The following is an 18,476-nucleotide window of genomic DNA, read 5'->3' on the forward strand; positions in this document are numbered from 1 at the left end:
ACAACCACTTTGTCACCAATGGGCACATTATACAGTACATATACATTTAACCTTGCCTTGGAAAAATGTACTAGTCAGGTATTATCAGATCTAAACACTGAAAAGACATGCACTCCTGACATGCTCGTCTATGCTTTCCCAACTACATAGAAACCCTTGACTACACTCTGCTGACTATGCACTCCAGACTACATAAAGCCCTGACTACACACTCAAGACTGGGTATCCTGGCTACACACTCATCCCTAAACATTCACTTACACACTTCCGACAAAGCACATCTCTGTCTACACACAGACACACTGTAGACTAGACACAGCAGACTAATCACACACTTCCTACTATAAACGAACCCACAACTATACAACTTTGACTACACACACTCATGACCACATACACCTGATTGATCATATACTGCCAACTACACACATTTCCCCTTAATAAGCACTTCCTATCACACCTACACTGTAGACCACACTCCTGACAATACACACAAATGCCTAACTACGCAATCCTGAGAATGCACTCCCAACTACACATGCACTAGACTGCATATTCTAGTCTACACAGTCCTGATGACACACCCACTGACTCCCATACACACAAATCCACAATGATGCAGTCCCAAATACACTCTTCTGACTACATACTCCCAACTACACACACATGCCTGGCTATGGTCTCACAAATAGGCACTCACAATTACATAGACATTTTTGACCAGCTCTCTCGACTACCCACTTTCAACTATGCACACACTCCTGATTATACACTCCCACTACATATACTCCTAACTAGGTACTGGCGACTACACACACTGTGTACAACATGCACATGGACTTTCTAAAGGCAGACCTATCTTCTCCTTGCTTCTCCTTGTGGTCTTGATTTGGTGTCCAATTCCCTTTCTGTCGGTCCCCTCCACTGGATTCTTGAGAATTGCCTTGGCTGTTACCTTCCCGTTTGGACCCAGTCTGTTGCGAAGTCTTTCCTCCTCTTGGCTTAGAGTCATACTGCTCTATCTCCTTGTTAACCCTGTGAAGCAGTCATCACTAAGGAGAGTCACTGTTCCTGAGTAGAGTGAGAAAAGGAATGAGTTGTTTATAGAAGGATGGGAAGGAGTCAGTGAGACTTTCACTTAATGCACTCACACACCCCAAAGGATGTCATGCTTCATCAGGGGGCGCTGCTCCTTGTCGGGCCGGTGCTGCAATGCCCTACGGGTCCCCCGAAGGGTCACTTTTTGGAGATCTGTTTAGTGATCTAACCGTTAGGTGTGTGTGGGTGTGTGTCCAGTATTACGTGAAGGGTGAATACTAAAAGGTGACTACAGGAAATCTAAGGTAGACTACTTTGATGACAATGATCCCTCTGTCATCGTTTAAAAGACCAAAAGGTTAAGTGCTGCTCGAGGGTAGTTATGACCCTCAGTATCTAGACGAGTGCAGTGTTAGTTTTAGAGGGGGATGGGGTCGACATGTTTCGCGCTACAGTGTGGTCTCAGGAGGAGATCCTTTGCGCATCTTCAGGTCCAAAGGCATGTGAATTGAGTGATGGGGTTATATGGTGGCCTAGTTGAATGTTGTAGTGCCACTCGATGGACCCAAATAATGGTCCTATTTAAAACAACAAAAAGAGAAAGGAAAAAGAACGTATGGACAACATGGGCAATTCCATAGAGTGGTACTTTATCAATCCAAAGTGTAGGCCCCCCATTGGTGGGCAATGATATCTTGATATGAACAAGACCACAAGTCACATAGTTGTTCTCCTGGGTAGATAAATTGCGTAAGTCAGCAAGTGTAAAAACAAATGTAAGACAAGCAAATAGGTGGGCTAAAAAAAATTGAAAAAGAAAAGGTCATCTTATCATGCCCCATGATGAAGCATGACATCCTTCAGGGTGTGTGAAGGCATCAAGTGAAAGCACTCTTTCCCAACCTTCTATAAATGACTCATTCTTTTCTCACTCTCTACTCAGGAACAGGGACTCTCCTTAGTGACGACTCTATTATCCAGGAGCACAAGCCACTGAACCTCTATCCAGCTCCTTGTCCCTCCTCTCCCTTCTTATTTTAGTAACCCTGTGAAGCAACCACTTGTCAGTTAACATTGCAAATGTTCCCTGGAGCCTTTTCTGTCAAATTTGACAGGTAGTGTCTAAGTGGGGTACAGCACTTCTCCTTGGTCAACCTGTCATCATCAACTCATTTAGGGTGTGAAGACCCTGGGACTCCACCCCTCTCACAAATTCATACAAGTCGTGCATTACACCATGAATTCAATACTTGAGAAACCTTCTATGGGCAAATCAAGCATTAAAATATCTTCCTCAGACACATAATTTAATGCCTATGTTCTACAAGTGATCTTACAACTCACAGACTATTTAAAAATATCCTGGTTTTCCACATGCATGCGTACAAGCTCTTTTGGAACCTCAGCAAGTGGAGTTGGAGGTAAATTGCCTCTACCATATGCAGCTGTCTCTGCTGCCATCCTGTTTCTTTTTCTCTAATTCTATTTTCGTTTTCTCTTTCTGTTTCTCTTTGTAAGAAAATGGGTTATTGTTTGGTGAGGACATGTGTCCTTCCCAAGTGACAAGTCCAAAATTTTGGCCAGTACATAAGTTCAATAAATAACCTTGGCTCAACCCATGGCAAATATGGGGCACAGCAGACAGGCTTAACTGAAAGTAAAGTGTGTAACATAATTAGCAGTTGTAAAACAATTAACCCCTTAAGTGCGGGTGTTGGCCGATGGCCAACACCCACACTTCCTTCCCAGTGCATCTGTCTGCCACTAGACGACACTGGTGAGGTATATTAAGTCCCTTCTGGTGCTCTGCACCAGAGGAGTCCTTTATTTTATTTTTAGCTCGGGCTGCTCGGGGATAGCTTCCCGAGCAGCCAGAGTGTTTTTTTAATGTAATGACGATCAGTGTCATTACAGTAAAAGTGTAAGTTTACTTTCACTGAATCATCAGTGATCAGGGGTATATCTCAGCCCTGCGAGCAGTGATTCTCTTGGGGGCGGTATAGTTGGAAAGGGGAGAATCTCCCCTTTCCAATGGTACCTCTGTCCAGCGAATCACTGTTTGTGGATCCCCACAAGAGAGCGATCATCAAACAGGGATCCACCCACTAGGCACCAGAGTTAGGGGAAGCGGCCCCTAAGACAACGGCTTGTGCTACCCTATGGCCTCACTGACGAGGTAGATACCCCCAGTCTGTCACCCCAGGCGTGCAGAAGTCCTCTAGACACCAGGGTAAATTTAAAAAATATATATAGGGGTAGGAGCTGCCCACTATGGCCATGGTCATGCCCCAACCCCTAATAAAATATGGTTACAGTCTTTCTGCTCACCCTGGAAGGGGTTTCTATCACAGAAATATAAGGGAAATATGTGATTTCAGGCATAGTTTGAAGTTTGCGGGAAATTGTGGATGTGAAAACCTCATGGGATTCATGCAAGGCACACAGCCCTAGAATCTCTTGGTTGTCTATTTTTAAAAAAATGTCTGTGGCTGGTAGGTTTGCATGTGTGGCACCACAGCATGCCCCCTAATACCACAGCTACCCCGACTGCTTATCGCTCAATGTAGCCCTTTTGTGTCTTATAATTGCGACCCATCCACACAAGTGGGGTACCGTTCTTATTGAGGGACAAGCGGGAACTCAGGGTGATAAGATATATGTGGCTCCCTGCTAGTAGCGGCCCGTCCATGCCGAAGTTGGGGGCCAGGCCGGAGGAGAGTGGAGGGAGGTCGGGAGGAGGAAGGGGGAGAGGGAACAAAAAAATCAAATAAAAAATAGAAATAAAACGTACCTTAACGCCGCCTCCCGTCTCCTGCCGCATCGGCTCTTCCTGCTTCTGGCCCTGGGCACAGGATCCCAGGCTGCCCTGCGGCCAATCCTGAAGCTGCTGTTGCATGAGAGCAGCTTCAGAATTGGCCTGAGCGCCGGCAACCTGTGCTCCCAGGCAGACTGGAAGCCTGTGCCTACTCTCTCCTGCCCCAGCTATGCAGCTGGGGCTGGAGAGAGCTTCACTGCACATGAGGGGTTTTGCTGGCCTGAGACGGCCGGCCAAACACCTCATGCGCAGTGAAGGGAGTGCCCACCACTCCCCCACCAGCAGTGTCATCCCCTGGACCCACCCCCAAAACTCATCAGAGTCCTAGGCGAGGGTCCATGGGATTAAAATAAAACGATAATAAAACAGTTTAGAACCCGTTTTTTAATTGTTTATTTGCTGGTGGTGGGAGGGGGGGCAGCGCTCCTCTGCTCTAATGGAGCGGCTGCCACTGCTCCCTGCAGTTTCCAGAACTTTCAGTCACAGAAATGTAAGGAAAATTAGTTTTTTTTTGTCCAAGGTTGAGGTTTGAAAGGGATTCTGGGTAAACAAAACTTTGCGAAATTCACTCATTTCACACCACACTGGATTCTCCTAGGTGTCTAGTTTAAAAAAATATACAGATTTGCTAGGTTTCCCTAGATGCCGATTAAGTTACAGCCCAAAATCCACTTTGCAAAAAAAGGGGGCAGTTTTCAGAGGAAAACTCTGATGCTTCTATTTTGTGTTTTGGGCCGTTTCCCTTCGCAGACACTAGGCCTACCCACTCAAGTGAGGTACCATTTTTATCAGAAAACATGTGGGAGCATAGAGTAGTTGAACATTTGTTATTACCAATTGAATTTAGTTGCATTTGTGCCTTTCAAAAGAAGCCAGAGTGTAAGAATGAAGACATTTTCAAAAATACCCTCTAACTCCTATGCTAGTACAGGTATCCACAAATTCAGAGATGTATAAATAACCACTCGTATCTTGTGCTCATTTCAGAAATACATAGATTTCCTATATGCCCAATCTTAACTTTACATATTTCACCATATGAATCGGTCTATACTCGGTACACACCATTGTATGGTGAGCTCAGTTGTTGACTCTGGGTGCCTTGGGTTCTTGGAGTACCTGCAAGCCTTATATATCCTGCAACCAGAGGGGTCTAGCATACGTAATGGTATATTGTTCTTGTAAATTTGACATTGTGACAAAAAGTTACAGATGAAAATGTCACAAATGGCAGTTTTTCATGCTCATTTTCAATATTTCTTTATTTCAGTAGCTATTCTTTGGGAAAACCTCGAGGGATCTACACATATTACCCCTTGCTGCATTCTGAATTTTGTCTACTTTTCAGAACTCTATAGCTTTCCTGGATCACACATGGGTTTCATACTGGTTTGTACCACAAACTGTAAGTAGTTTGAGATGACATCAAATAGGAAAATGGGCTACCTCTTTAAAAAACTGTGGTAAAAAAATATTTGTTATTTATTTAATTCTGCATGTTCCTGAAAGGTGGGACTATGGTGACTTTAGCACAGCAAACAATTCATTGATGCCATTTTAGGGGAAAAATCAGACACTTTTATCCAGAGCACTTTTTTCCTATTTCCCCCCCCCAAAAAATCAACATTAAGCTTTATTTTGCCTATTTTCTTGGTCCCCTCCATGGAAATCCTCAAACCCTGGGTAATTTTAGAATCCCAAGGATGTTAGAAAAAAGGTTGCAAATTTGGCCTGGATGCCTTACATTGAAAAAAAAAGTATGGATCCCTAAGTGCAGACTACACCAAACAGCCGTTCAGCTGGTTCAGAGACATGCTCCCCCTCCCACTGGGCTAATGCCAAGTTTGCTACAGTTGGCCCCGGAAACAGAGGCTTCGCCTCCCCAGGTCTCCCTTTACACTTCGCTATGAGTGGCAAGAGATGCGTGCATGTCAGAGTTTCCCACCTTCCAGCTTGAACCAGCAGCTCTTAAACAATGGATAGGTGTATAGCTGCTAAATAAACCAGACATCTTGTATGGCTCTGTGCAGGAGGAGGCCCAAATTACATGTCCAGTCGTCAAGGTCAAATGGTCAGAAGAACCGATTGAAGAAACTTACTGAGGAAGTCTGCTGTATTCAAACTGGTCTTCTCTCTGCGACTAGCAAGCTAAGCATTATTCATTATAAGTTCCAACGTATGGTTGATTTTACCCTCAAGAGCCATTGGATGTGTGGGCTAAGGGAGAACTTTAATTGTGCGAGATGTGGAAAGCCTGGGGCTGACTTGCTTCACTTAGCATGGTCTTGCAATCAGGGTTAGTGATACTGGATAAAAGACATTGTGGCTATATCCAGGATGATAGAATGTGAGATGCCACTTGATCCCAAGGTTGCACTGACGGACTGGGTGGGAAAGGTCCCCGCTATCACAAAAAACTTTACTGCCTTTTCACTTTTACTAGCCAAAAGATGGGTGGCTTCTCACTGAGGCAGAGGCATGACTCCTTGCCATAAGTGGTAACTGGAAACTCGTATGTACTACAGTAAACAGTTTGAGTGTGAGACAGAATGCCAAAGACATAAGGGGTCCCCGGAAGTCCTACTTGTTATTGAGGAGTGATCAGGAAGATCTAGAATAATTTGATATAGGTCATGGTCCATCCACTAGATGTGCTCTCAAAGTACCCTAATCTGTTACAAGGGTTTTTGGACCTGCCCTGGCTGTACTGATGTGTGCTAAAAGATATGTTCATTTGCATGCTATGGTAATGTATCATGAAATGTGGAATGCTGAAATGTTTGTTAAAATACTGTTCCTTAATACTGTACATAGTTGGCTCTGCACTGTACCCAATTCATGCCACAAGTTAAATGGACATTTATGAAGCAGTAAAACAAGGTTTACAAAATATCAAAATCAATTAAAAAACAATGAATGGACAGGCCTCACTCTGGTCCCTTTCAAGTTAATGGAGTTCCTGAACCATCTGCAGCTGCCCTTCCTGCGCTAAGAGTAGCCACACAACTCACACCCAGGTCTTTATGCCAAAAGGCTCAAGCCATTGCTTTTGCTCTAGGGCAACTTTCACGCCTCATTAAGGGGGAAGCACGGAGAAGGACAAGCTGCCAGCAGGCTATTAGCATACAAGAGATACAGGCAAACAAAGTCTACTGTTTTAAAAGTTACTTTTCTTCAATATTTATCAAAATTTTGACTTCACAGTCAATTGAAATTCTTATAAATATATATTTTTTAAAGTGGTTGAATCATTCATGTAGCTTATACCAAACCTGAGATAGCAGATATAGTCTTATATTCTGAACTTTTGTTTTACTCATAGGGATAGCTGCAGCCATTTACAGTGAAGATAGTTTTTGGGTGCCAGTTGTTGAGTTGGTGCTCGAGCCCCGCTCGAGTCCTCTTGTATTGTTGCCAAGTTAAGGCTCGAGCGTGTGCTTGCCTTGGGGATGGTTGGGAGATCCTAGAGTGGTGAGCAGAGGATTGGAGAGGCTGTTGCTGGTGGCTGTGTCCGCACTCCTCTGCTGTCTTGGGGGTTTAAGATTGGAAATAAAGGAGTTCCTTCTACACTTCATCTGGACATCTTTATTTAACTCAACAATGGCTTAATGATGCTTAAACCCTGTGAACCCATGCACATTCATCCCAAGAAATTAAATTTCTATGGTAGTCCATTATACAACAGCAGTTGGGAGAAAAGAAGAATACTATCTAAATATGCGCAAGCCACAACTAATATTCAACTTCCAAGGTATCGTTTTCTACATGTGGAAGATAGAGTTCCATCTTTAGTGTGACATTTTAATGGAATGAATATTGAGAAAAAAAGTTTACATTACAGAATATATCTACGTAATTACCATCCTCTTTTGAAAAAAAGAGAAGAGTACTTTGGTGAGCTAATCGTGTCACAGCGTTTACCGTCTTTGAGGTATTACGTGAAGACTGTTGGAGTGACCGCTCTTCGGCTGCATTTTTCGAGCAGCAACAGTGTTCCACTCTCCAGCTGATGGCATTCCAAGCACCACGCTACCTCTTTGATGTCCTGGAAGCTACGCAATTTTGGGCGCATTTCCGTGTCTTCATGTCTCCACGAACGCAATGTCACGTAAAGGCTACGCTACGTGCGGCCATTTTGGTTTGTCTTCAAGAAATTTCCTCGACCTTGTTATTTTAAAAGTACCTTCACTGGATAAACATCTGCAAATTCGTCAGCACATTCACGATTCGTTTATCTTCTACAGAGATACACACACTGTCGTAATTAATTTCTCAGCACTTTAAAGATGTTCTACAACTAGAGTGATACGCACACACCGTGTCATTCAAAGAAAAGAAGAAAAAAAAAAAGAATAATCTTCTAAGATTTAAGGATCTACTCCTACTACTGTAAAACACACACTGTGTGTCATCTAAGGATATTCTTATACTACTGTGATACGCACACTGCGTGCCAACCAAGGTACTCCTTATTTATTTTATTACATTCTGTTTAAATTGGTATTTTTTTTACTCTTCTGTTAACATGGCAATGGCAACCATAAATTTACCTGCCCCACAACAATTCATGGTAAAAGACTGTGAGGTCTCAAGCCAGAGATGGGAGGAATGGAGGGATTACCTCATAAATTACCTTGATACTTTTTAGAGCAAAGAATTACCACCTGAAAGATAAAAGAAAATCATGTTACATTGTCTAGGTCCAGTTGGATTAAGAGTTTATAATAGGATTAAAAAAAAACGTTATCTGGTAGTGAAGTTAATGTGTTCACTCAAGCTAATAAGCTTAATGCGTATTTTGCGCCCACTGTGTGTAAAGCTGTGTACAGGTTTAATTTCTACCACCGCAAGCAAGAATTTGGTGAGAAGTTGGAAGATTACATTGCCTCTCTTAGAAGATTAGCCTTATCCTGCAAGTTTGGTGTCATCGAGGAAGAATTGATTCGCGACCAATTAGTCATGCATTGCAACAACCAGAATTTGCAGGATAAACTATGGATTGATGGTGACGCGAACTTGCGGGAAATTTCAGCTATCATCAGTAAGGCCGAACTGACTTCTAGGTGTGCAAAAACTGTCATTGCTAAGGCTAAAATAGATAGTAATTACGAGGTTGTTAAAATTGTAAGAGTTACTAACCATACTGGTTCCGAAAAGATAAAAAAGAAAAGTGATAAACAACCGTTTAAAGAAAAGTTCAAAAACAAAGAACGCACAGAAAAGATTTCAGACATCAAGGGAATATGTTACCGTTGTGGTAGTACTTCTCACTTAGCTAATGATAGAAGATGCCCAGCTTTAGGCCTAAGGTGTGCATATTGTAAAATGTCTGGTCATTTTGCACGAGCTTGCCGCAAATCTAAATCCCTTAAATGTATAGTGGATGAGTATGAGCATGATGACGAGAGCGCTGACTCTGATAGTGATGTAAATAAGGTTTGTTGTATAAATGACAATGAAAGCATGATTCAAGGTAAACAGAGGAAAAAACCTGTTTGTGAAATAAAAACAGGGGGAATACAAGTCACTTTGATGGCAGACTCGGGTTCACCCTACACAATAGTAAACAAAACAAATGGGAAGAATTCTTTAGTACTAAAATCGGTCCCTACCTAGAAAGCCCTAACGTGCACCCAGTAAGCTACACGGGGGAACCTATCGATCTGAGTTTTCGCAAACTGACCTTTGAGTTTAAAGGGAGAGTAGCAATTTGCAAATTGTATGTATGCATGGCTGGTCCTTGTGTTTTAGGTTGGTGGGATCAAAGTGAACTTGGAATACGCCTTGACCCCAATAGCCATGACCCTGTTTTGATCGTTGCTCTTGCACAAGGACACCAATGTGAAGAATTTGCTACTAGGTTTCCTAAGGTTTCTCTCGGGGCATTGGTGAACTCAAATGATTCTCCCACAAAATAATTCTTAAAGACGGTGCTAAACATTGCATCCATAAGGTTAGGAACATTCCCTTAGGAGTTAAGGATAAAGTTGTGGAAGAAATTAAAAAACTTGTGGATAAAGATATAATTGAAAGCATAGAATCGTCTGACTGGGTCACCCCCCTTGTCGTCGCACGCAAGGCCAACGGCAAGATCTGTTTATGTGTGGATTTGAGAGAACACAATAAAAATATCTTCATTGATGTATTTCCACTCCCTAAAATATAAAAATTACTGTCGGCTACTAAAGATATGGTTCTCCACTATAGATTTGATATCAGCATATCACCAGCAAATCATGTACCACATGTTCAAGGTCCTGAGAAACGTACTGTTCTTCCAGGATGATATTCTTATCATGGGGTAAGACATAGAGGAACATGATATGGTTTTAACCCAAGTTTTACAAACTTTGGAAATGAAAGGATTAACAGCAGTAGAGAAGTCTAAATGTAAAATTGCTATGAAGAGTGTAACCTTGGTCACGAAATTAGTGCTTTTGGCATCCGTCCCAAATCAGTGCTTATTGATGCCATTAAAAAGCACCCATCCCCCAAAACAAAGAGGAAGTCAGGTCCTTCTTAGGCCTGGCTGAATTTTATTCTAAATTTGTATGTAATTTTGCAGATAAGATGTATTGTGTTAGACAGTTGCTTAAAAAAGGGAGTACCTTTCATTGGTCCAAGGAATGCCAGTTATGTATGGATAGCATAAAAAAGGATATCTGCTCTGCACCGGCACTCCAAGGTTTCGACCCCAAACTGAAAAGTTTTATCACTACCGATGCTAGTGGAATGGGCCCTGGTGCAGTCCTATCTCAATTGCAAAGTGAGGGATCTGAGTGTGTGGTTGCATTTGCGTCTACAGCCCTTATGCCCACGGAAGAAAAATATTCTGTTATTGAAAGGGAGGCTCTTGGTTGCTTGTGGGGACTTAAACATTTCAGGCAATTTGTTTGGGGTACTTGTGTCACACTACGCATGGATCACAAACCAATTACTAAAGTTCTTACATCACATGGTCTTAATAACGTTTCTCCCAGAATCTCCCGTTTCTCTGCACAACTTTTGGATTTTGTTTATGACGTTGTGTATGTGCCAGGCATTCGCAATAGAATTGCTGACTTTTTGAGCAGGTGTCCCCTGACTATTTGTGAAGACATTGGTAATGATTGGGACCAATGGTTTGTGGCTAGCGTATTTAGTAATGAACTAGCAATCATACCTCATGATAATTGGGTTATTAACATGTCCCTTGATGAAGAACTTCGTGAGGCATGCACATATGTCCAGAAAGTTTGACCTGAGAAATCAGTCACATACACAAAGCTCTTATCCCATTTTAGGAGGTGAGGAACAAACTTTCCCTTGAAAATGATTTATTACTCAGAGGAGGCAAGTTAGTCCCTCCAAAAACCTTTCATGAAAAAATTATTAATATATGACACAAAGGTCATTTGGGGATTGTCAAAACCAAATGCACAATTAAGCAATCGTACTGGTGGCCTGGTGTTGACAAGGGCATTGAAAGGGTTGTCTGTGACTGTTTCGAATGCGCAAATTCTGATAAGAGTTTGACCACATTCAAGTCTACCTTACATTCCATTGTGGTCCCCGATATGCCTTGAGAAAGGTTTGGTTTAGAAATTTTCGGTTCGGTCAAAACTGTAGATAGTTTACAAAAATACATTTTTGTAGTAATTGACCATTTCTCTAAATGGCCACAGTACAAAGTTCTTGAGAAAGCTGACACAGAAAATGTATTGTACTTCTTGGGAGAAGTTTTTGCTGGGGAAGGTCTCCCTAAAGATTTAGTATCTGACAATGGTGGACAGTTTGTAGGAGAAAGTTTCAAAAAATTCATTAGAGACACTGGTATTGTACATAGGACAACGTCCAATTATCAACCAGAAGGAAATGGAAGCTTTGAGCTCTTCAATAGAGTGATAAAAGGCATTATTGAACTTTCACACAGTAATGAGAAAGATTGGGAGGAGGAATTGAGGAAAATGGTTGGTGCTTACAGGATCACTAAGTGTCAATCTACTGGGCACTCGCCAATCGAACTTATGAGAGGGCGTTCCCCCCTCACTAAAGATAACATGGGATGGCTTGATTGCACAAAAATTGTCCTCTGGTCTGTTAAGAATGTCAAGCATTCCTTGGAAACTAACCAGAGTCGTTTAGTTGAGAAACATACTGGTGTTAGCAAAAGAAGGAGAGTTAATTTACAGGTTGGTGACATTGTAAGAGTCAAGAAGGGTAGACTTGTACGCAAATGTGAGAGCTTGTATTCTGCTCCTCTCAAAGTATTTAAAATTCTGTGTAATTCCGCACTTTTGAGTGATGGAAAGGTGTGGAACACCAACAGGATAGCTTTATTCAAAGGACGCATTGAAGTGGAACGAGTTTCAAACAAACAGGCACACGTAGACAGGTGTGATTGGGTTGAAGACGTTGATAACACTGTTGTTGCTAACCATCCCATCAACATTCCCATTGAACCTTTGGTAAATACTGGAGGTGAACAATGTTCTGGGTACCACTCCTAGTGAACAAGGTACTGCTCTTACGAGAAATAATGCAGTAGTAGTTCCTCGTACTAAACGTTTGTGCTCAAAACCTAAGAGATTTGATGACTATGTTACACACATTTACTGTTAATTTGAAATTATTATTCTTCGCCATGAGTTTGCTTGTATCTATTTTATTGACTAATGCATCTGTTTTTTCTTTATTTGGAGGCAGGGGGAAGTGTTGTGTTGGTGCTCGAGCCCTGCTCGAGTCAGCTTGTATTGTTGCCAAGTTAAGGCTCAAGCGTGTGCTCGCCTTGGTGATGGTTGGGAGATTCTAGAGTAGTGAGCAGAGGATTGGAGAGGCTGTTGCTTGCAGCTGTGTCCGCACTCCCCTGCTGTCTTGGGGGTTTACAATTGGAAATAAAGGAGTTCCTTCTACACTTCGTCTGGACATCTTTCTTGAACTCATCACCTGTCACTGTAAATACATAGCAACACTAAATGATTGCATGTGCCTCTTTTATTTTAAATACTAGATTTTGCCTACAAGAGAAACTTAGGGGTGATTTAGTGATTATTATGTATAAGTAGGGCTCTGTCCTGTCAAAAATAATTAAATTGTCTGGTTTGCATGCAGGTTTAAAAGGTACAGTAGTCAGATTACGCAAGTTGGCCTCAAGCCTTGTCCCTTGTATTCTTTGTCAGTCTAGTGGAAAGCACAACATGTGCTGCAATCCACAGGAGACATTAAACTTCCCATGCCTATGAGGTATTTTCTTTGCTCATATGCTACAGCTTTACTGGGACGTTATATATGCTAATCACAGTTTGCCAATTCTGTTATGTTTCTGGGGGTCGAAGCATATCCCCTAGGGCCTGGGAATAAGTGCCCTATTGTGTAGAGTTAAAAAACAGCAGCATCAGTCCACAAAAAGTGCAACTGACCACACACAAAGAGTCACTTTCTCACTCTCTCTCTTTTTTATGTGTTTCCCTGTCCTCCCGCACCCTTATTCTTTCTTCGTGTCCCATTCTTTCTGTCTTTCCCACCTTCTTTCCTCTTGTTCCTATTAAGTTAATCTCACCTTCTCCCTCTCAAACTGTCTGGACTTCTCATCTTCTTCAACTTTGGCCTTCTGGAGTGTTAACCTCAAGTTCAGGGCCTCAGCTAGACTTAACCTACCCAATCAAGGAACTCCTGGAGAGGGCAACTGTGCTGCTTGTAAACATAGTGGATGAAAGGGGAAAATTGTCTTGGGGAAATACTAGCAAGCAAATCTGGGGACACACTTGGGATTTGTCTGGTAGAAATATGTGCCAAAAGGCTTACTGAGCCTGACACTACAGCACTCCCTCCCTGGTTTTCTACGATGGTACCCTCTCCAGAGTCCATCACAGTGTCTTCTCTACCACCCAGTAAGAAACTGGTCCTTAGCAAAAACTAACAAAGACATCCCAGTTCTTGTTTCTGGAAGCCCGTCTACCATCTATCTAGACATAGATCAGTCAACTAATCTAAGAACAGGCTGACAAGGTTTTCCCCTGCTACCCTTCTATCCGTAATTGTACTTTTCAGATACTACTGTGGGCAAGCTGAACTTATTGATCTGTTCAAGAAAGTTGGAACTGACTTCAGCAGTTCCAATTTCTATTCTCAATCACCAGGAGGCCATGGATCAGGGAGGGGTTAATTGTCCTTTACCGTGGGGGTTGGGGTCATTTGCATCTAGTGTCCGGGACCCATCCCATGTTTGGTTCTATAAACTGGGCTAGGTATAATTTTTCTGCATATGAATCTTAGGGTAGCGAGGGCGAGCAGTCGTAGGCTTCTCATGGAGATAGGGGAGGAGAACTCAAGTTCAGCACTCAACAATCAACCAAATGACAATAATCTTATTTCCAGTCCGCTCATTGATGTTTATTTCAGGAAAATAACTTTAATCAGTTGCACTAAATGCTACACAATTCAATGATTACACATTAGAGTCTTTCACTACAATTCCTCTGTAGGCGCTACTCTCCCCGCTCCCTCGATACTCCCAGAAAAACATTGGGTTCCTCTTCTGGTGATTTCTGGAATAGCGTGAATCAGGCTCTGTACAAGGTCACAATAAAATGTGCTCAGTTTATTGTTACCTTATCGCTCCCTGGGTTAGGCAACACTTTAAGTGTCCTTTTCACATTCTCTGCATGAGGCGGGGGAGCAGCCCTGCCACACACCTTGTCATGGTCACAGCAAGTCATTAGGTCCTGCTGGAGGATCCGAGACAGGCACAAACTGTGTCAGGTAGATCAGCGCGGCCACCAATCATCGACTGGAGATGGCATGGGCCAGTGCATTTATAGGTGCGTGCCTGGCTTTAGGGGTCTTCTACTGATGCTGCCCCACCTAGGCTGGAACAGATACAGGCACGTGGATCAGGCAACTGCAGTTGTAGCCCTTATCTAGGCCTGCAGGGAACCCACAGATGCATCCTCAAATGGGCCGATAGTACTCACATGATTGCAGCCCAACTGGGCCAATGAGGCTCACAGTGCACCAGTGCCTGGCAGGAACCGAGATGACAGACAAGGTGGCTCCCACAGGCACCAGGGTCCTCTGTTGTAGTAAATTCTTCAGTTAGTCTACTCTTCCTAAATGCCACACAGATACTACAGACACACTGGGACCTGCTGCAGGGTCAAGCAGATTTGGTTACTCACTCAGAAAGCAGGCAAGCTTCTAAGATCTGCGTCTCCTCTAGCAAATAGTGCAGACTTTGGGTGATGTACCCTTAGCGCAGGGGAACTAGAAGGCACATGACACCAGCCCTGGTTGCACAGCAGTCCTTTGAATACTCTGTGGAGTATTCCCTGCCTTGGTCCTAAAAGACTTAAAAGTTAAACAAAGTGGGGTGGTTTGAGTACTACTTTTATTTTTCAACCTTTAGACAAGGAATGTAGCTCTACTGTCTCAACTATAGAAGAGGCTTGGGGTGGATCTCCTCTCAGGTGTGATCTCTAGCCAGCCCTTCAGACAACGCCTTTGTGTAGAGTGGTGCTTCTCATAGCAGGTAGCACTGGAGTTGTGTCTATTCTGGCCTTCCACAACAGAAGCACAAAGAGATGTGAAGTTTCTGCACCTGGCTGTCATCAGTCCAACAGAAGGAGTAATCAAGGACGGACAAAAAAGAGTGGTCTTCTCAAGAGGCTTCCTCACCTTCCACAATGTCCCGCCTCTCATCCTACCATCCATCAACGGTAAAGCTCAGGAAGATGAATCAGAAGCTCCTTATTAACCAAAAAGGTTCATAGAATTTGTCGGCCCCATCTTTACTCACTTAAGTGGGTGGGTTGCCTGTTTCAGCTACAACTATGCAGGCAACACACTTCCACTGAATGGGAGCACAGACTATCACAATGGAACAAATGAAATACAAGAAAATAGTTCAGTGTAACTATCATGTGTAATGTAATGAATTGTTTTTAATTATAAATAACAGACATAACATTCATATTAAAACGAGTATTTGTTTAAAAAGACATCAATTTCATGAAAATACATTGACAGTGTTTTAATTTTCTCCATATACAATTGACATTGAAAATACAATACAGTTAAAATTAAGGGTGGCAGAAATTTTAATTTTCGTGTTTTGTTAGTGATTGGTTATCCCTGTATTTAATGCAGCATTTTCGTTAATAATATTCAATAAGTAAGATTTTCTAAACTCCAAGTTAGATAGCTAAATATCGAGGGATTTTAAAGTAATTAAAATTAGATCTTTCATGTAAAAAATTACACACGTTTTGTTAATTTGGGAACCTTATGTTTTTTACGTAGGAATGTATGTGTTTTAAACATAACACGAAGGTTTGCAATCTGCGCAACTTTTTATCCTGTTTCAAAACTTATGTTTAATTAATGCGATAAGTTCAGAATATTATTAACGAAAATGCTGCATTGAAACAGGGATAACCAATCACTAATTAAACACCATGATGGTTATTCTCTACACAGATTATAAATAGAAAACTTTTTGTTTTAATTTTTGAACTATATTTCCTTATAAAAAAAAAAGGGTTATTAGATTTGCATTACATTATCTTTTTAATAACAGATGATTATGAAATAGGAGGATTTCCACCAAATCCTCTATTGGTATAAATATGTACTTATGGTCAATTGAAATAATATAGTCATATAAAATTTACAAAGTAGGTCAAATACAGTTCTATGTTATATTTAGCCCTAATATGTTTTTTGATCTTTGGTTTAGATTTTATTTATAAAGAAACTTTATAAAGTAAATCCTGCCATTATATTGATAATCATCAGTGACTTCTTTAATACAAAGTAGGTGAATTACGTTTCTATGTTATATTAAAAATGGTCAGCTGTAATGAATGTCAATCATGTCCTAATTAAATATATGGACTATTGCAGAGGGAAAATTCTCCTGTATCCCGGTGTTACCAACGTGTATAAGAATATCACACCTCATAAAAAGTGAAAAGTAAGCTATCAGATGTGTATAGACACACAGTCATTTTTATTATATATTGAAAACAACTTATTGGATATATAGTTGGGGAAAGGATCTATCTAACTCTATTTTGTCTGTACTTTGTCTCTACTTTTCTATATGTTTTCTTTTTAACTATTGAACTATTGCACCTTGGGTTCTATACCTGTCAATTTTTGGTGTGTAAATGAAGGCAACTATATCACGAGCAGGATATAATTAAGTTGTTAACAAGAAAAAGAACTGTTATGAATGTAGAAAATTAGTTCTGAGTGCCAAAACGCCCGTCGAAGATTACAATCTCTGCCACCCTTGATTTTAACTGTATTGTAACTATTTTCAATGTCAATTGTATATGGAGAAAATTAAAACACTGTCAATGTATTGTCATGAAATTGATGTCTTTTTAAACAAATACTCGTTTTAATATGAGTGTCATGTCTGTTTTTTATAATTAAAAACAATTCATTACATTACACATGATAGTTACACTGAACTCTTTTCTTGTATTTCATTTGTTCCATTGTGATAGACTGTATATTGCCTAGGAACTTTATTTTCGATTGCATATTTGCCCTGTCCTAGGAATTGTATTTCAGTTTTACAGAGGGTCCTTGATACTCACACTTTGAGCACAGACTACACCATGCATCTTGTGCTAGGCCGCGATAAGGGTAATCCAAAATGGATCCCACTGGCCTCCATTATCTGGTTCACTCACATATTATGCATGTAATACACTTGCTACACACGCTTCATATAAACTCGGGATATCAGCATAAGAGTGTAGGCAAACACACAGGCATGATTACAGGTTGGGCAGAGGAATTAACAGGTAGAATTCTGTTCCGTCTCATTCAGAGTGGGCAGGGTTTACCTTTCTCTCCCAGGTGTCTGAGAATGAGACCTGATTTAGTAATAGTATGAGGCTTTGGTTGCAGTAGAATCTAAGCTTGTTGCTCTGATTTGTTTCTTCTGAAAGAGAAGCATGCCACCCTCTAACCAGAAAATACATTTCCCTTCAATACCCACCCCCTCCCTCCCCCACACAGTTTTCTCCCTCCAGCCCCACACCCCTCAAGGGTCTCCACATACATGTATTGCGTATACTCAAGGCAAGTGGGATATGTAGGAGTTGATTTTCATGGAATTGGAAATTCCGTTTGATTTTACGACTGGGAAAACAGATTCACTCTGAAATTTCCCATTCCACAGGATATAATTTGTAATTGGGCAGTACTGGGGTAGATTTACCACACAGTAATGGCAAATGGTAAATTCTGCTGCACGTTTACCATTCCCCCAGTACTCAACACATAATCAGGGGCATAGATGGACAACTTTACACAGGTGGGCCAGTAAGCCTCAATCTCAGTGGCATAGATGGAAAAGTCTACTCATACTAGACTTAACCATGGTATGTATGCTCCCACCACTGCCCTATGCGCTATACTCATGACAGGGAAAGTGGCCCACTATCCGCAATGAGGGCATGCTTGGTGCACCCATGCAGGTTACATAACAAGTCTAGGAACTCACATAATCAGAGGATGGCCACGGCCTCGGCCTCAGCACACACACTTAGAATTGAGTGACTACACACATGTATGCTTTAAGGATTGCTTATGTACCATAAAAATACAAATCGCCCATATGTTCCTTAAC

The sequence above is a fragment of the Triturus cristatus genome, chromosome 4_2 (genome assembly GCF_964204655.1).
Source record: "Triturus cristatus chromosome 4_2, aTriCri1.1, whole genome shotgun sequence".
NCBI classification, from domain to species: Eukaryota; Metazoa; Chordata; class Amphibia; order Caudata; family Salamandridae; genus Triturus; species Triturus cristatus.